General features: G+C 38.5%; 1 protein-coding gene across 1 annotated transcript in view; it reads right to left on the bottom strand.

Moving 5' to 3' along the window:
- Positions 1 to 21,191, bottom strand: part of LOC136863059 (uncharacterized) — a 303,511-nt gene that overhangs the window by 42,327 nt on the left and 239,993 nt on the right. The gene's annotated exons all lie outside the window — the stretch shown is intronic.

Genomic DNA, 21,191 nt, shown 5'->3' with positions numbered 1-21,191 from the left:
TGCACTCGACGATGTGCGTCATTGGAATACAGGCAAAAACATGATTTGTCAGACCACATTACGTTCCGCCAGTCAGCTACTGTCCGCGTTCAACGATTTCTAGCACATTGAAGACCTTTATGTGCCTGTGTGTGCAATGACCTCTTACGAGGTGACCGACTCCTACTGTTCATTGCATGCAGTTCCTGTCGCAATGTTCTCTTGCAAACAGGTTGCGATGGACCTTCATTCACTGACTGCAGCAATTCCTGTCTGGTTTGAAAGTGATTTTCATTCAGATTCACAAGCTGTGAAATGAGTCTTCGGTCCCTCTCAGTCAGGATCTTTTCCTGACCACAATTCTGACATTGTGTTTCATGGCCACGTGTAATACACCACTGCTTGTAGGCACATTGAATAGTCCGCTGCGAAACACCAACAAATCCAGCAACTTCACGCATCGTATGGCCTTAGGCACGGCCAAACACGATTGCCCCTTTTGCCACTCTGTCACATCCTTACATCTACCCATGTGGACGTACAGTGTCCACTTGAAACTCAGCGTCTCACTGATCACTATTGTATTATGCTCATGTAGAGGAAGTGTGCATGCAGTTGAGCATGGGACTCTTTCACTGCACCATCTGTGCGTGTGCACTAGGGTGACTAACCTTTAGTCTGGTGAGCTTATATGCTGCAGGGGAGTTCTAATGAATGAATGAATGTGGTGAGTTATAAGTAGAAATATGCATGCTTAAAGAAAAATGCCATCTTCTCTGTTTTATATTTCCAAGCAAAAAAACTTAGCACGTGTAACAGATATGTTGGTGGTGGTCTGAAAATTAGCATGTACGGTATGTCTTTCAGTGCCTTGTCTATAAATTTAGTAATTACATCATCGGTGTGGTTACAAATAATTTTTGAACGCTCACACAAAGCAAATTTTTGCAAATTGAAGCTAATAAAGGCAGAAAATTGTTTCTGTATGACTGGCCCACTCTCAAAAATGATAACTAGGTTCATTCATAGGGAAATAAGATGCTGGATAATTAACTATAAATTGTGCTGCCTTAATGGATTTAGCGTGACTTACATTCTCAATATTTGATGAATTTTCGTATAAATTCTCTGGAAAAAAATGTGATGATTTTTCATATAAATTCTCTGAAAATAATTAATATCTATAGAAAATTCAAGATACAGCAATAAAAATTCGAACAGTACATCATATTACCACACTGACCAGATAAATGATCAAGTTATTATTTCAATGTGTACAGAAAATTATGCATGCTTACAGAAAAATGCCATTATCTATGTTTCACGTTTACAGGCTCAAAAATCCTAGCACGTGCAATGGATTTGTTGGTGGTGGTCTGAAAATTAGCATGTATGTTCTTCAGTTCCCTGTCTTCTAGTTTAGTTATTACTTCTACAATTTCTTTATCGGTTTGGTTGAAATGCTCAAATTTGAAGCTTTTTTTTTTTTTTTTTCAAATTGAAGCTGGCAAAGGAAGAAAATTATTTCTGTATAGTAAATGGGCCAATCTCAAAAATTATAAATAAGTTCATTAATAGTGAAATAAAGTGCTGGATGATTAACTAAGAATCATGCTATTTTCACTGGTTTAACACAACTGATATTTTCAATATTAGATTAGTTTCCATATAAGTTATCAGAACATAATTAATACCTACAGAACATTTCATGATACAACGATAATAATTTGAACATTGCTTTATATTGCCATATTAATCTGCCATATAAAGTTTGAAGTAAATATGTCAATATCTGCAAAAATTAGAAATTTCCGTCCCAGTGTCCCAAGGAATGTAACTTTGATTATAAAAACAACAGAATTATGATGGATACATCGTAAATGCTCTCAGGCAAGAATGACTAGTGTCAAGGAAGTGACAATGTAAGATGTCCCCTGATGTGAATAAAGGGATCGTGAAGTAGGGTGCTTTCTAGGAAAGTTGTGCAGATAAGTGCATGAGGTAGATACTATCACTGCATATTCTACACTAATCTCCATAGATTTTCTAAATAAAGTAGAAGTCCGATAAAGCGAGTATGGCATATAGCGAGAGCCCCATTGTAATGAAAGGTATATGGCATTGAGGAAGCGAAAGAAGGGCACAGAAAACCATAAGTGTGCTGCCAATTATGCAGGTACAATAGGTGGGATGGAGGCTGCTGTTGTTTATTTCCCTTTTCAGACATTCTGAGAAAGAGAGAGGTGTATGTTACACAGAATATTTGGGGGATGGCAATTCTAAAACTTATAAATCTGTGGTAAAATGTCAACCATATGGTCAAAAGCAGGTTAAAAAATTTGAATGTGTAGGTCATGTTCAGAAGAGAATGAGGAAATCTCCAGGGAAATCAAAATTATCGGATGGTAAAACTATAAAATACAAGGGAAGACTCACTGATAAAACGACTGATCACCTCCAGCACAATTATGGCAATGCCATTAGAAGTAATTCAAATGATTTAGATGGTATGAAAAGAGCAGTATGGGCCGCATTCTTTCACAAGGTTTCTTCTGATGATTCTCTCATACATGGCCTTTCTCCACTTGGTCCAGACACATGGTGCAAATATCAAAAAGCTAAGGTAATGGGTAATGAACAAGAATTTAGGCACACAAACAGCATTCCAACTGCTGTTATGGAGGCCATAAAGCCTATTTATAGGGAGTTAGCTCATCCAGACCTTCTAGCTAAGTGTCTACATGGGTGAACCCAAAACCCCAATGAGTCATTTAATAATATCATTTGGACTTGAATTCCAAAAAATGCATTTGTAGGTGCAAAACCCTTACATTTAGGTGTCTGTGATGCTGTAATTACATACAATGATGGAAATTTATGAAGGATTAAGATTCTGGAACAGATTGGTATCAATCCTGGAGTGAACACACTTCAAGATTTCCATCAAATGGATAAATGGAGGATAACAAAGGCTCAGCGTGCAGCAGAACAAATGACTGTAGAAGCCAGAGGAAGAACAAGAAGAAAGCTTGCTAGCATCCAGGGTGAACAGAAAAAGGACTCAGATAATGCTGACTATGGAGCAGCCTGTTTTTAGGCACTGTTGTGGGTAAATGTGTGAGTGACATTCTGTTTTACTCTGAACTCATATTCTGAAAGATTTTTTTTTTTTTTTTTTTTTTTTTTTTTTACATGTTTGACCAATTATCTCAGAAACTACACTGGATAGTTAGTTCATTGTTTGCAGAGAGTCACCTTGTGCCATGATACAGCTACTGAACCAGACAAAAGCACTTCCCATGTATAGTTTCTGATTTACATACATTTTTAATGACTTTTTTTTTGTTAAAAAATTGGAACTTATTAAACAAATTCATAACTTTACAATCGTTTCCTCCAAACATTCCATTCTGGTTCAGTACTTATGGAAAGAGTGTAAATACAAGTAGCAAAAATATCAAAGCTCTAAACTTAATACTTCCTGAAATAACAGGGTATCTTTTCCATCAAATTAACTTTATCAAGATAGGGCTTTCCGACTCCCCTTGAAGTACAAATCTGTAATTTTATGAGAAGGTTCTTCGTTTATGACCTACATGTAAAACACCACATACTTCAAAATATTTCTCCCCTAAGGGGTTTAGCTGGTGGTTGACTTTCAAAAACAAAATATCCATTCTTCCGAAACAGTTTCAGGCATGATATTAAAATTTTACATGAAGGGTTGTCTTCTATGTTCTAGGTGTTACTAAATATTTTTAAAACAGTCACTGCCTAAAAAACATTCATCCCCCCATTACTGTTCAACATCTAAATTTCACAGATTGATCACATTTACAACTTAGATGTTAAATAAGACTGGGTTAAAAAAAATCCAGTTCTTCTGTACAGGGTTCAAATGTGTGTTAGAAAAGAAAATTAATAATCATTCCCCCAAAACCGTTTAACGTATGAACTGAGGGTGTATTTTACAGGACAGGCTTAGCTGACAGTAGATCCTCAAAAGTGTAAAACTTTGAAAAATAATTTTCAATTTAAAACCGTAGCAAAACACGGGTATCTTGCTAGTATTAGCACATATAAACAATATGTGACATCAGCATCTGCCATCAATGAGACATTGAAGTTTCCTTGTAATTCAAAGCTGACTACCACCTTACTACTTTTTTTTTTTTTTGGTCACTTAATCAGTATACTTATATAAAATGAATTTCATTATAAAGCCCGTATTGTCGTATGTATACATAAAAGGTATGGACAAATGTTCCACATTTAAAAATAACGGAACATGTTTCATCTATCTTGTAGACATCATCAGCCGAAAAGTTTTAAGATTAAGAACAAAGGACAAGGACAAAAACATATTAAAAATAATTCGGACTACCGAATGCGTCAGTTAAAATGTTGAATATGCTGGAATGTTCTGAGCACAACACTTGAATACTGTTAAAAGTGAAAATTAAAATACTGAACACAAGAGATGGTTCAATAAAATTGGTAATAGAGTCCTCCTTAACATGATGATGCTGTGTTGACATACAGTTTGCCGATGCGTCGGTAGAAACTTTGTGATATGGAGCACAATGTTTAGTTCAGTAGAATGAAAATAATTGTTAAACATATGTTAAACATGAGTGAGGGTTGCAGTAAACTGATATCGAGTTCATCTTGTTGGCGTGATGGTAACTATTCTTGATATAAAAAAAAGTAGTGGAATGTGCAGTAGAGTGCCCTAGAACGAGAATGAGGCTATTATTAATGTTAAAAGTAGGCAAGTTTTTGAAGCATCTTGTAATACAAAAGAATGAAATAAAAATAAAAATGCATCACATCTGATTACTTATGTTCCCGCCTACCCACGAATGGCTAGCTCAGCGTGTATAGATGTTTATGGTTGACTGGAGGTGAACTGTGGAGGCCGTGTGTGATGGAAGCTGGTATGAGGGGAGAGTAGGGAAAGGCTGGAACCAATGGGCAGGGAGCAACTGCGTGGAGGCTTGTTACAAGCCTTCTCCAAATAGGAACTGTTGAGTAATGCCTCGAAAATTACGTTCAGAGTTTCTGAAATTTCATTTAAATTGTATGCAGGATTGCATTTTTGGTCTATATTAATAAAGATGTTTTCTAAAATGTTGTGTAAATTGCCCTTGTTATAAAAATAAAGAATTTTAAGTCCTGCTCTATAGAGGTGAAGGAATGATTAGACTCTGCTACACGAATGCTCATGGCAGAAAATTTTGTGTGTTTGGAGGCACTGACGTGTTCTTTATATTTAATTAAAAAGCTTCTTCCAGTTTGCCCAATGTGGCTCGCGGAACATTGGTTGCAATTTAACTTATATACACCTGATTTATTTGTAGTTATTCCCGATGTTATTGATTTTGTGCTGGTTATAAAAGAGATTAGTACTGTTGCTGACTGTTTTAAAGGCAACTTTGACATTGTGTTTCTTAAGAATATCTTTAATTTTGTAAATATTTTTAATAATGTAAGTAAAGGTGGTGTAGTTATCCGTTTTCCTTTTTGTTTCTCTCAGCAGAGTTGAAGTGGATTTTTTTAAACAATTTTGCTGGCTATCCTGTCTATGAAATGCCTGCCAAAACCATTTTTTTCTCGCTATTAATTAGATGGTATTGAGTTCTTTTTTAAGCTTCGCATCAGATAAAGGGACGTAAAAAGCTCTATGAATTAAGCTATAAAAATTTTGCTCTTTTTTAAGAGTCCGGATGCATCGAATCTTGACGAATGGTGTTTATGGTTTGGGTGGGCTTTCTGAAGATAGTATAAGAAAATTTGTTCAAACTGCTGATAACAGTGATATCTAAAAATTTTAAAGAATTTAAAAATTTTAAAGAATTATTGATTTCAACTTCGGAAGTAAACTTGATCCATGGATCAACTGAATTTAGCTGTTCAAGGATGATATCGCCACTGGTGATTTGTGATTAGCAAAGATACCCTTAAAAATGTTTTATAAGTGTTAATTCCTTTGTATTAGTTCCTTACCAGCAAGCTACAGCGATACTGTGGTGGGATGTCATGGTCCTTGAAACTAAAATCACCACTCAGAAAGGTAGCACATTTTTTCTTATAAACAACAAGTTTATTTGCTTTACGTCTCATTAACTACTTTTATGGTTTTCTGAGACGTTGAGGTGCTGGAATTTAGTCCTGCAGGAGTTCTCTTTATGTGCCAGTAAATCTACCAACACGAGGCAGATGTCAGCCGGGCTTCTTATAAACTACTAATTAAAGTTATTTACTAGTTCACGCCCATATCAGTTTTCCACTCAACATACTTTCTACTCACAGATGAAATCTAACACCAGCACTCTGGCACACTGAACTCCTGCCCTCTTGCAATGCATCCTTGTTCACAGAGCAGTTCACTAAACAGCATGCCACACGTCCCAAATGACTCGTATGGACATGTTACCATCTCGTACTCACACGCGGCTGACTCAAGACCAACTAACTCAAGACTGATTACGTACTCCTGCAGGTGCACTCACAGAGGCCAGCAGAAAATTCTCATAGTTCCCATTTCCAGAATATTCTGGGCGCCTTTTCTATTGTTCCATCTTCTTCTAAGGAGCTTTCTAACCATGAACCTCAATAATTTGCCAGTGGTATTGTTTTACTCACCGATGGCCATGTCCGCATTGTTGCCACAGCATAGGCATTGACATCTCTTGCTGCCATTGTAAATTTCCACTGGCCTCCACTGCACTCACGGCCTTCTTTATAACAATGCTCCCTCCTTAACCCCTCAGCGCCGACCTCTATACGCGGTATAGACCCTCTTTTCTTCCGTAGCCGCCGACCTCTATACGTGGTATAGACCCATACATGGTTTCACATTTACGGCTATAGCGCGAAGAGTTTTGGAGTTACTGATATGCAAATTGTTTTGTTTCCAAGAAGACATTTCCGGGTTTATTAGTGTTGTAAATAAGAATTGAAAAATCGTTATAATGTAGTTGTTTTTGCAAGGATAATTATTTGTTAAATAAGTCTGAGCACTAATCTCTTGCTTTTTTAAAAGTCTGTTTGCTTCGTTCTTTCCCACAGAATAAAATAAAGAAATGATGATGTGAGAGGTTTGTCTTTTCGTGTGATGTTCTCTGCTCTATTTGTACATTGAGAGTGCAGTTTATTTATTATATTTGTCTTTATTTCTCAGCTTGTAATATTTTCGTAACTCTCCACGAGCGCTCTGTGTAGGCATCAGTTAGTGCTGCTTTCTGTCATACGATACGAGAACCAGTTGTTCATGGTATATATCTCGTTTGAAAGACGTTGTCTCGACCTTTTATCTGAAATATGTATCGAGTTGGTTTGTTTCGTCATAAATGTTATTCCCCTCATTCAGTTTCGTCCTGTTGCTTTCGGTCTCGCTGCAGCTTCACCAGTCCGTGTGACGCGCCGCGCTAAGCCGTGGTATGACTGACAGCAACATGCTTGAAATATTGTATAATTCAGATGAAAGTTTAGTCGGAAGTAGTAGTGACAGTATAAGCAGCAGTGATAATGAAATAGATGATGTAGCAGTGGTAAATGATGAGAGTGACGACGACGAGGAAACAGTACTTGGAAATTTCGTGTAAGACACTATAGATAATTATACAGGTCAAAGAGAAGTTTTCAACGGTGAATTCTGATTGCTAAATTCTCTAATAATACTCACACAGGTCACAGAGACATATATTGAGCAATTACCTTATCGGGTTCAGTTGGTGAAATGTTTGTTTACAAAATACGCTCGGGAGGGAGGGGAACAAAATATTAAAGGCCGGCGCGCATCAGATAATACAGTTCCAAGGTTGCAGGAAAGACATTTTATCAGGAAATTAGCACCCAAGAGTTGGAAATCCAAACCTCAGAGACATTGTATCCTGTGTTCAAAACACGGCGAAAAGAAGACGTCAGTGTACTGCTGCCAGGAGTGTGACTTGAGTCCCTGTCTCAAAGAGTGCTTCGAACTCTATTACACGGAACTAAATTACTAAGGAAATGTGAAACTATTATGTAATTATCTGCATGTACATAGTTCTGTCACAACGATTTCCAAATTTTGTGAAAATCGGGCTACTCTTATACTTGTAGTAACGCTTTAAGTGAATCGATGTATTTCCGTCGCGCGTAGTTGAAATCTCATCCGGCCGCAGGGTAGGAAGCTATTTAAATGGCTGCGACGCTGAGGGGTTAAAGCGGCTCATCCCGAGAAGCTCCACGATGAGATGCCAGCTGGGCTAGCTGGACAACTGCCATACCCCTCAGGGAGGCCGCTAGATCCTGTACACTAAGTTACTAATCTTGGTTATAACAGTGTAAGGAACTTCCCATAGCGACTAGAGCTTCAGCAACTTACCCTGTATCTATATGGGTTGGTACAGCCACACTTGGGTCTTCAAGGAATCCTGCAGAGTTCACCTAAATATCGTATCAGACCTTCATCTGGTCACTAGTTACCTTCAGGTGTTGTTGGGCATACTCAAGGATGTAACTGAACCAGTCCACCAGTTCCCATGCATAGTCTCTTGCTGGTTGTCGTCGGTCTGAGACCGTCCTGATCATTAAATCACATGACAGACATAGCTCTCTTCCAAAGACCATATTGGTGGGTGTCATGCCTATTGTCTCACAAGTGAATGCACGATAAGCCATCAGGAAGGAGGACACCCTCTAATCTCAGTTTCTCTGGTGCACTAAGCCACCTTCTTCAGAGGTTCCTCAACAGTCCGCTCTACTATGCCACCCTGGTCACTGTCCAGCTCCCTTGGGACACCAAAGCAATAGAAGTTGTTGTTTTCCAAGGCATCAGCCACTGTTGACTCTTCCTGATTGGGGATGGCGTAGAACTCAGGCCACTTGATAAGAAGCAGGCAGTGATTTCTGGTGTCCAATTTGGGAAATGATCATGTGATGTAGTTGCTATCCTCTCGAGGGCCACTCCAACGTTGTACTGCGGCATCTGGACCTTACCGTAGGTGCAAGGCCTTTGGCGCACAGCAAACATCACACATTTGGCTCCATCTTACAATGTCCGCCCTCAGGTATACCTAGTAATACCAACCAGCAATGGCCTTGCTGACCCCAAGATGATTCGCAGTGGTGCCTTTGTGTAGCAATTCCACCACTTCCACACTTTTGTCCCTGGGAATTACCAGCTGGGTGACCTTGCTGTCATTGGCTAACTCTTATATACGCATCAACAGGCCAATATTGATATCTAGAGACTTCTACTGAGCCCAATATGCTTTGTATGTTGAGCTTCACTTGGCACTATCCTTCCATACTGGTTGCTGCTCTAATCCAACTTCCCGCAGGATCTGTCTAATGGCGTCATCCGTAAGTTGCTCCCTCCTCAGGACAGTGTAATCTCAGTTCTCACAGCTTGGACATCCACTGCACTGGTCCTGTCTCCCATATTTTGACAATGGGTGCAGTTCTTAGATCACTGTCACTTGGACAGGGCATCTGCATTGTAGTGTTCAATTCCTTGTCAGCGTTCAGTGGTAAAGTCATATTTCTGTAGGCTTTGCACCCACCGAGCAGTCTCACTCTCCAGATTTTTAATATTTAGAAGCCATATCAAGACAGAGTGATAGGTGTGCAGATGGAGCTGCTGATGATACAGGTATTCATGAAAGTGCTCCAGTGTCTTCATGATGGCCAGTAGTTCATGGCAGGTCACACAGTAGTTCTTCTCAGCTATGGACAAAGTCTTGTTGTAGTAAGCTATCACCTTTTCCTGTCCAAGTACTTCACCAATCCTCACATAGCTGGAGTGTCAACAAACTTTACTCCAGGCTTTGGATAACCCCAGATAGGTGACACAAAAACTCCTTCAGAGACCAGCCCCTACCTCTGGTGACCATCGAAATGGCCCCTTCTTATCGGTTGGCACATCCCAGGATTCAGCTTCAGGTGAGCACCTCGTAGTCTCTGGAACACTTTTGAAGGTTTTCCAGGTGCTCCCAGAATGTGCGCTCTACCATGACAATCATGTATGCCGGTAGGAATACTTGCAGGGGTTTACAGTTCTAGATGATCTGGGAGGGCTGGAGGAGGTAGTGGAGAGTGCAGAGTGGGGGATCTGGTTTAAAAAAAAGAATTATGTGTTTTCAGGTATTTTATTGCCTGAAATATTTCCTTTTTACTTAAATTAATTGCAAGTAATTTCTGACATTTTTACTCATTTACAGTACTTTTTTGTTAATCTGAAGTAAAAACAAACCTATGGAACGGTTTTTACAAAAAAATCATTTTGTCTACCATGTACTGGAAACTACTGTATGGAGCTCCTAAGTTAATCCCCGGCCAGACCGTGGAGTGGAGATCTTTGATGGCAGAGCAAAGGTAGGGAAGGTATTGCTACTACCTGGCCCGAAAACATTAGTTCTGTAAATTTCCGCAGACGAAATCTAGACTTATAACCATTACAACGAATTTGCACAGAGGCTTATGAGATTTTACTCACATAAATTACCAATAATCTTCTGAAAATCCCTTTGATACAAAAGGAATGTCTAAAATTTATCTGTCCATTTTACAGAATCTTTTCCATTACAGGCTATTATGTTAGACCTTCCTGTTTGTTCAGAAGTGTCAGGCCTCTCAATTACATGCAGTAATAATATATTGCAGTAATAATAGGTTTGAACCCCACTGTCAGCAGCCCTGAAGATGGTTTTCCATGGTTTCCCATTTTTACACCAAGCAAAGGAACAGATACCTAAAGCAACAATTGGACCCCACAGCAAACATTCCATAAGCAATGATAATGGAGCAAGACCCATATTATTTGCAGCATCTAGAAATACGGTTGTGGACTTCTCATTGTTCACACACAAAGAAATACAAAAAGGAAGATGGACACTGACAGATGGAGACATACCAACCAGATTGTTCATGTGTTGATAGAAGCAAGGCACAAGTCAGATCTCTTGTATGTGAGGAGCCTTAGAGGCCCAAATATAGATTCAGACCACTTCTTGGTATTGGTGCAAATGATCGATAGGATCTCCAATGCATACAAAGAAACCTGCGCCATCATACCCAAATACAATATAACAGCTCTACAATCATCTGAAATTAAAAAGCAGTACCAGCAGAAGAAAACACTGATTATTAAAAATGCCGAAGAGTGCAACAATGTCGAATATCAGTGGGAAATGATTAAAAATGCAGTGGAGACATCAGCAAATGAAACGCTGGGAACTGAAGGAAGACATACAAGATCTCCATGGTTTGATCTTGAGTATGAGATAGCAACAGAAGAGAAGAACAAGGCATACAGAAGGATGTTACAATCAAATTGTACAAGAAGAATGATTAAAGTCCATAAAGAAAAGCAGAGGATTGAAAAGAAGATCTATCAAAGGAGAGAGAGAGAGAGAGAGAGAGTGGATGAAGGGATGAAGGCAAATACTGCATAAATGGAGCTTCTGAGGAATCAGAACTAGGTGAGGAAATTATATAGATAAATAAATGCTGCACAGAAACCCTTCTGTGGTAAAGCTAGCCAGATGAAGGACAAAATAGGGGGAAAATCTTGACGGGAAAGAGATATGTGAAAGATGACACTGACATTTTGATAAACTCATCTATTTCAGAATGATTCCAAGAGACTAAACAGATGTGCAAGGAGAAAATGACCCTGATAAAAATACAAACACGCCAACTCTAGAAGAAGTGAGAACTCCCATGAAGAGATTGAAGAACAACAAAGCAACAGGAACAGATTATATTCTAGTGGAGCTGCTCAAGCAAGGGGGTAGTGAATTGGAGTGGATTTCGTAAAAATAGTCACTTCAGTATGGGATGAGGTGAAAATGGCTCAGCAATGGAAGGGAGGAATTTTATGTCCTATAAAAGAAAGGAGCTCAGCTGGAGTGTGATAACTATAGAGGAATTGCATTGCTTAACTTGGGATACAAAGTATTCTCCAACGTATCTTCTCCCAATTGTTCCGAGAGAGGTGAATTTTTCGCAGAAAAGTCAACTATAAACCAGATCTTCACCCAAAGGCAAATTTTTAGAGAAGACTATCAAATATGGGATTGGCATGCATCACCTCTTCATTGATTTCTTTTTTTGCTAGTTATTTTATGTCGCACCAACACAGATAGGTCTTACGGCGACGATGGGACAGGAAAGGGCTAGGAGTGGGAAGGAAGCGGCCGTGGCCTTAATTAAGGTACAGCCCCAGCATTTGCCTGGTGTGAAAATGGGAAACCACAGAAAACCATTTTCAGGGCTGCCGACAGTGGGGTTCGAACCTACTATCTCCCGAATACTGGATACTGGCCGCACTTAAGCGACTGCAGCTATCGAGCTCGGTCTCTTCATTGATTACAAAGTACCATATGATAATATGGACAGAGAGGAATTGTATCCTGCTCTAATTGAACCAGGAATTCGTGGAAGACTGGTGAGGCTGGTGAGAATGACAATGAGTGAGACAAGAAGCAGTATAAGAACAGGAGTTATGATGTCTAAGCCATTAGATACTAAAAAACGGGTATGGGAGGGATGTGCGCTGGCATGTCTCCTTTGGAATGTTGCCTTGGGGAAGGTGATGAAAGATGCAAATGGCCTGAATAGGGGAACTATAGATCAGTGCAGATACTTCCTTATGCTGATGACACAGATATAGTGGCAAGAACTCGAAAGGCAATGGAAGTGACATTCATCGCCCTTGAACAGGCCAGTAGGAATATGGGACTGTTCATTTTTTTAATTTTTTTTTTCTATTGGCTTTACGTTGCACCGACACAGATAGGTCTTATGGCGACGATGGGACAGGAAAGGGCTAGGACTGGGAAGGAAGCGGCCGTGGCCTTAATTAAGGTACAGCCCCAGCATTTTCCTGGTGTGATAATGTGAAACCACGGAAAACCATCTTCGGGGCTGCCGACAGTGGGGTCCAAACCCACTATCTACTGAATACTGGCCGCACTTAAGCGACTGCAGCTATCGAGCTCGGTGGACTGAACATCAACCAGCACAAAGCTTCATATATGGCTGCTGGGAAGGCATGTAAGCAGAACATGCCAGGCTCAATAATTGTGGGCAATTACACCTTTGAGAGAGTGGTTTAAAGTGGTTTAAATATCTGGGATCAACAGTCACCTTCTCAAATGATACCTCCTATGAAATTAAACAGATACTAATAGCAGCTATCAGAGCCTATTTTGCTTTATTTTATTTACTTTGATAGATAGATAAATAAATAAATAAATAAATAAATAAATAAATAAATAAATAAATAAATAAATAAATAAATAAATAAATAAATAAATAAATAAATAAATAAATAAATAAATAAATAAATAAATAAATAAATAAATAAATAAATAAATAAATAAATAAATAAATAAATAAATAAATAAATAAATAAATAAATAAATAAATAAATAAATAAATAAATAAATAAATAAATAAATAAATAAATAAATAAATAAATAAATAAATAAATAAATAAATAAATAAATAAATAAATAAATAAATAAATAAATAAATAAATAAATAAATAAATAAATAAATAAATAAATAAATAAATAAATAAATAAATAAATAAATAAGTAAATAAATAAATAAATAAATAAATAAATAAATAAATAAATAAATAAATAAATAAATAAATAAATAAATAAATAAATAAATAAATGCAGGCTCTTAACTCGTTATCACCAAATTTACCATCTACAAAACACTGAAGGACCTGTGCTTACATATGCCTTGGAAACTTGGTCATTAACAAGAGGTACCAGAATGCTGGATGCCTTCAAATGAAAGCTACTTCAAAGGATCATCAGCCCAATTTGTGAAAGAGGAAAATGGAGAATAAGGTACAATCATGAATTATACATCACTTACAAAGATCCTCCTTTTAGAAGAATAGTAAAATCAGCCAGATTGAGGTGGGTCAGGACTTAGCATGGGTGAATGATACGGAAGTACCTATAAAGATATTAAATGGAAACCCATGGAGACAGAGAGGATGAGATGGACGGACAGATGGGATGGATGAAGTCATTGAAGACCTTCAGGAAATGGGCTATAGAAATTAGAAAACTTTACCATTGGATCGAGATAACTGACAGACTATTGTTGAAGGGGGAAAGATTCACAATGAAGTGAAGAGCCACAGAAGAAGAAGAAGAAGAAGAAGAAGAAGAAGAAGAAGAAGAAGAAGAAGAAGAAGAAGAAGAAGAAGAAGTGCAGGAGCTGTACCTTAATCGAGGCCAGGGTCACTTCTTTCCTACACCTACCCCTTTCCTGTGCAATCATCGCCATAAGTTCTATCTGTGTTGGTGCGACGTAAAGCAAATTGTAAGAGAAAGTAGTAATAACTAGCTGAAACCCGTCAAGACATGACAATTAATGGTGTAAGTATTTATTGAAGGATTTTTTTTAGATACGACATTCCTTGTAATTTATTCTTTTACAATTTTCTTTATGTCACATGGACACATACAAGTCCAATAATAATAATAATAATAATAATAATAATAATAATAATACTAATAATAATAATAATAATAATAATAATGTTATTGGCTTTACGTCCTACTAACTACGTTTACGGTTTTCGGAGACGCCGTTTATGTGCCAGTAAACTTACAAACATGAGGCTAACATATTTGAGCACATTCGAATACCACCAGACTGAACCAGAACTGAACCTGCAGCTTTATCATTACTTATTATTTCCAAATTCAAACAATTTTCGTACATACTTCTTACAATTAGGCCCTAATCTGGTTCCATTTTGGAGCCACTGGGAAACTTTCAGATTTCTAAAGAGCATATGGCTGCAAGTTTTAGAATAAGAATATGTGGAGGCAAACCATTAATTCCAGGGAATTCAAGAAATATGTAGGTAACTGACGTAGCTAGCTTTCATCTTCATTATTAATCGTTTGATGCTAGTGTATGGTTTTAAATTACTGGGTATAAGCCCAATGACTTTCAAATTAATTCAATCAATCACTACTGATCTGCATTTAGGGCAGTCGCCCAGGTGGCAGATTCCCTATCTGTTGTTTTCCTAGCCTCTTCTTAAATGATCGCAAAGAAATTGGAAAAATTATTGAACATTTCCCTTGGTGAGTTATTCCAATCCCTAACTCCCCTTCCTATAAACAAATATTTGCCCCAATTTGTCCTCTTGAATTCCAACTTTATCTTCATATTGTGATCTTTCCTACTTTTAAAGACACCACTCAAACATTCGTCTACTGATGTCCTCCCACGCCATCTCTCCACTGACAGCTCGGAGCATAACACTTAATCGAGCAGTTCGTCTCCTTTCTCCCAAATCTTCCCAGCCCAAACTTTGCAACATTTTTGTAACGCTACTCTTGTGTCGGAAATCACCCAGAACAAATCGAGCTGCTTTTCTTTGGATTTTTTCCAGTTCTGTCCAGGAAGTACCAGCTGACCAATAAGACATTGACTGCACATGCATGCCTACTCCCCTTCTACCTTCCGTATTGTGCCTGCTGTTCAGTGCTCTCACAGTTCAGGCGGACTTGTGCTCGCGAGTATGTGAGCATGTTAGCTAATCAGAATGCTACATTTTTATTTAATAATTTAAAAATATAAGGCTGGAAATTTTTATGCTTTTAAAGACACCCTCCAAACATACAGGCCAACTGTTTTGTCAGAATGCCTTATGACGTCCATCGGTTCAGCCATTCTCTCATAATCAATGTAACAAAAGCCAGCCTAGTGTTTTAAATATATAGATGATGATGATGATGATGATGATGATGAAGATGATAATAATAATAATAATAATATAATAGCAGAATAGAAATATTAAACTGAATTCATCAAATTAATGCTCCTGAAGCCAGGAGCCAATATGGTCAGCCATTCATGACCAGCTGGAAAAGGAAAGTGCTCTGCCTCTACTCTACTTCTGTAAAGTGCCACGCTGCTTTTAGTAGAAATTCTCATATAACTATCAATGTATGGCAACATACATACATACATACATACATACATACATACATACATACATACATACATACATACATACGAGGACGGTTTGAAAAGTTCTCGGAATCACCGCTAGATGTCAGTGCTAGAGCAACGAGGTTCCTGCGCAATAATCACACATCCTTTGTGAGTGAACTCGTGGCGCGTCAGTGCTCTAGCTGCAGGAGTGTGGTAGTGACGACTCTTTGTTGTTGTTGTTCTCGCGTAGTGATTTGTGACAATGGAAAAAACTGAGATTCGAGCAGTGATTAAATACTTTGTAAAGAAAGGTATGAAAGCAAAGGAAATTCATACCGACTTTCAGAACACATTGGGGGACTCTGTTCCTTCATTTTCAACTGTTGCCAAGTGGACCAGCGAGTTTAAATTTGGTCGGGAGAGCTTGGATGATGATCCACGTAGTGGACGGCCAAAACGTGTTACGACCCCAGAATTTATCACAAAGTGCATAAAATGGTCATGGAGGATCGTCGACTGAATGTCCGGGAGATTGCTGAAGCTGTAGGGATGTCTTCTGAACGGGTAGATTATATTTTAACCGAAGAATTGGGTATGAAAAAATTATCCACAAGATGGGTGCCGCGGCTCTTGACATTGGACAATAAACGCTCCAGATTGGAAATGTCCGAACAAAGTCTGGCTCGTTTTCAGTGCAACCAACAAGATTTTTTGTGCCAGTATGCAACTACAGATGAAACTTGGGTCCACTACTATACCCCAGAGACGAAACAGCAGTCAAAGCAGTGGAAACATGCTGATTCACCACCACCAAAGAAAGCAAAGGCAGTGCGTTCGGCCAGAAATGTCATGGCCCCAGTTTTCTGGGATGCAAAAGGCATTCTGCTGATAGATTATCTTCCTACTGGCCAAACAATTATGGGGTAATACTATGCAAACCTCCTAGACCAACTACAGGAAAAGATACGGGAAACAAGGCCTGGTTTGGCTAGGAAAAAGGTCATCTTTCATCAGGACAACACTCTGCTGCACACAAGTGTTATTGCCATGGCAAAACTTCATGAACTGGGGTACGAACTGTTGCCACATCCACCTTATTCACCTGATTTGACACCATCAGATTTTCATCTATTCCCCAAGCTGAAAATTTTCCTCGGTGGACGGAGATTTTCTACAAGGGAAGAACTGACAGCCGAATTGGAGAGGTATTTTGCAGGTCAGGAGGAATCTCATTTTCGAGATGGGATCAAGGCATTGGAACATCGCTGGACCAAATGCATTAGTCTACAGGGAGACTATGTTGAAAAATAAAAGCAGTTCCACTGAGGTAAGATACTTAATTCTAGTACATTCCGAGAACTTTTCAAACCACCTACCTACATACATTATCATTATAGACTGTTATGCCTTTCAGCGTTCAGTCTGCAAGCCTCTGAGATTTACTAAACGTCGCCACAATCCTCAATTTGGAACTAGTGTTCTGGCCTCATTCAGTTCTATACCTCTTATCTTTAAATTGTTAGAAACCGAGTCTAACCATCGTCATTTTGGTCTCCCTCTACTTCTCTTACCCTCCATAGCAGAGTCCATTATTCTTCTAGGTAACCTATCCTCCTCCATTCGTCTCACATGACCCCACCACCGAAGCCGGTTTATGCATACAGCTTCATCCATCGAGTTCATTCCTAAATTAGCCTTTATGTCCTCATTCCGAGTACCCTCCTGCCGTTCTTCCCACCTTTTTGTACCAGCAATCATTCTTGCTACTTTCATGTCTGTTACTTCTAACTTATGAATAAGATATCCTGAGTCCACCCAGCTTTCGATCCTGTAAAGGAAAGTTGGTCTGAAAACAGACCGATGTAAAGATAGTTTCGTCTAGGAGCCGACTTTCTTCTTACAGAATACTGCTGATCGCAACTGCGAGCTCACTGCATTAGCTTTACTACACCTTGATTCAATTTCACTTACTATATTACCATCCTGGGAGAACACACAACCTAAATACTTGAAATTATTGGCAAATACTGGCAAAAACCTTTCTACATCCTGACTACATAGAATAAACGACTGATCCAGAGTGATAAAAAGAATTAAAAACCTTTAATTGTTGATATTATTGTTGTGGATAATTTTTACTTTCTTGAAAAGCACATTTTTGCATTTTCAGTCTGAATATCCACTTTGAAAATATAATTTTAAATACAATATGTATAATGATAGAGAACGTATTTCTGGACGTAATTCTATAAAATAATTACCCAGAACAAGAAAAGTAAAACAATAAAAATTCAAACATGTGTCACTAGTAAAAAAAGGAAAACTGCAAGATAATTTAACTCGCCGAAAAAATTTGTGTATATGTATCGATGTATGGCAAATACCAGGAAGACATTTTCTATGTGCAGGCTGCCATAGAATAAACACTTTATTCTCAGCTACAAAAATTTTTAACTTTTAATACCGTAGTTGATATTTTAGTTGGTGATGACATTTATTTAAGTTGCAGGAAAAAACATTTTCTCATTTTTAGTTTCAATATCTATTTGAAAGAAAAACATTTGCAATGCAACAGAATATATATAATCATAGAGAATTTATTTCTGAACAGAATTCTATAAAATAATTACTCTGAATGAGAAAAATGAAAACAAAAAGACACATTCAAATATAGGTCACTAGTAAAAAGACGAAAATAAAAACATAATTTTACTCACCAAAACATGTTGAGCTAAAGACTTGTTGCCAGATATATTATGTTGTTTTACAATGTTCACAGTTTTAGCCTACTGGTGAAGCACTTAGAAGTATGGTTGTATATTTACACTACCAGATAACAAACACTTATCACTACTCTTGGCACTAAATTCACTATCTGATAACAAATCATCCGCATTCATTTTGCACTGTTCCAAATACTCCATTAATTTACCATCACCATCATCACCTGCTGAAAAATATTACGAGAACTACTTGCCATTTTGCTTTCAAATCCACTCATTGCAAGGAGCAATTCCTTACAGACCAGTTAACAGTATATCTACACACAGAAAACAATTCTTGTGAAAGCTAGACCATCCTTCTAAAATTACCAAAGCAAGGTCAGGCACACAAGAACTTGTATCCTCTTCACTATAGGTTGTCACAAAAGTATGCATGTCACTATAGGTTGCCACAAAGTTATATATAAGGCGGTTCACCAGCCCCTTATTTTATTGGAGATAGGCAACCCAAATAATGCGTATAACCTAAAGCTCCTTATAATTTAGTTTTATGAACTCCAAATAACTTGAAATTTCTCCTTATGGTCGATAAGGCTCCCCCCTACCGTGTGTCATCACTGTAAGTTGATTCATGGACTTAGCAAAGGAAGAACTACTATGCACAATTCCACACTAAATACTAAGGACCATTCTGCAAACATATGATTTATTGCCCCTTGAAATAACACAGATACCCATAATACGATCGAATTAATAGGTTATACCACATGCTCTGTAATGTAAATAAGTTAAATGAATACTGTAGAACATCACAGAAGACTTTGACACGGATATAAACTTTGGAGGTGGAACGGCCATACTTAAGTACTAAACCTCTAACAAGCATCACGAATGTTGACTTTGTGGCAGAAGTGGTTAAGGGTTGGAGCACAAGTTCTGTGTGAATTTCGTCAGCGTAGTGGTTCGAGTCCAGCATGAGGCAAATTTTTTGGACAGAGGTGCTCCATTTTAGCAGAGATACAATAATAATCGATTCTTTTTTGCTATTGGTTTTAATGGGTGTGCTTTTATTTGGCGTGGGTGAGTGGGAGAAGGTGAAGAATTTGGGAAAGAAATCGGTGTTGGTCTTTCATTAAGGTACCGTCCCTGCATTTGCCTGGTAAAGAAAATGGGGAACCAAGGAAAACCATTTTCATGACGGTCAGCATGGGATTCGAGTCCACAACCTCCCGTGTCCAACGCACACAAACAATAATCCACAATGATCGGATCACATCAGAGCCCATATTCATTTCCTCAGGATGTGTTCCTATGAGGAGTACGTCGAATTAATATGTATGCCATGTACTCCGTAATAGTAAAGAGACATGTTTTTAAGTAAGGGCGGTTTTGTTGTAGACACTAGTAGTTTGCATGCGCACCGCAACGAGCGCATGCACCGTGTGCTGGCATGCCTCGGGAACAATGGTGCTCAGTTGCAGTTCTGTTGCTAACCTGTACGGTTCTGTTTTGTGCTTGCTCAAATGTTCAAGATTATTGAATCACCGGCCCCGTGCGAGATTCGGTCAGTGATATGGTTTTTGTCGGCAAGGAACCTGTCTGCTGCAGACATTCACAGACAGATTTGCGAAGTGTATGGTGCTAATGCCACGAGTGAAGGCAAAGTGCTTAAGTGGGTACGAGACTTCAAAGATGGCCGTGACACCGTCCATGATGAGGCCCGCTCCGGTCGGTCATCTCTGGTCACAGACGATTTGGTGGCTTCAGTTGATTCGTGAGGACAGACGCTTCACAATAACAGCTCTCTCAAACGCCTTTCCTGATGGCCGTGAACTCTTGGTTATCAGAGCAGGCAGCAAGTTTCTATGAAGAAGGTATTCAAATCTTAGTTGTAAGGTACGATAAGTGTTTAAACAAACTTGGTGGCTATGTTGAAAAATAGAGTACATATGCAGAATCTGCAAATAAATGTGGCGTTTGAAAATCTTTCGTTGTGTAGTTATTTTCAAATGGCCCTTACTCAAAAACACACCTCGTAAAAATTTAAATGAAAACTGTAAAGCATTACTGAAGACTCTGACACGGATATTAACTTTTGATGACCGGGCGAGTTGGCCCTAATGTTAGAGGCGTGCAGCTGTGAGCTTGCATCCGTGATATGGTGGGTTTGAATCCCACGGTTGGCAGCCCTTAAGGTGGTTTTCCGTAGTTTCCCATTTTCACACCTTAATTAAGGCCACAGTCGCTTCATTTCCACTCCTAGGCCTTTCCTATACCATTGTTGCCATAACACCTATCTGTGTCGGTGCAACGTAAAGTAAATTGTAAAAAATTAACTCTCGATGCGGAACGGCCATACTTAAGTAGTAATCCTTTAGCATCCTTATAGTCCTTCATAGTCTTTGTGGCTCAGTCGGTTAAGACAGTTGAAAGAAGGTGTCTGAATACTGATAATGTAGTGGTTTGATTCCAACCTTCTGCATGCTTTTTTTATTTTTGACAAACACACCTTGCCCC

Source organism: Anabrus simplex, chromosome 2 (genome assembly GCF_040414725.1).
Source record: "Anabrus simplex isolate iqAnaSimp1 chromosome 2, ASM4041472v1, whole genome shotgun sequence".
Taxonomy (NCBI): Eukaryota; Metazoa; Arthropoda; class Insecta; order Orthoptera; family Tettigoniidae; genus Anabrus; species Anabrus simplex.
The sequence above is the reverse complement of the archived record's forward strand: the minus strand, read 5'-3'. Positions and strand labels throughout refer to the sequence as shown.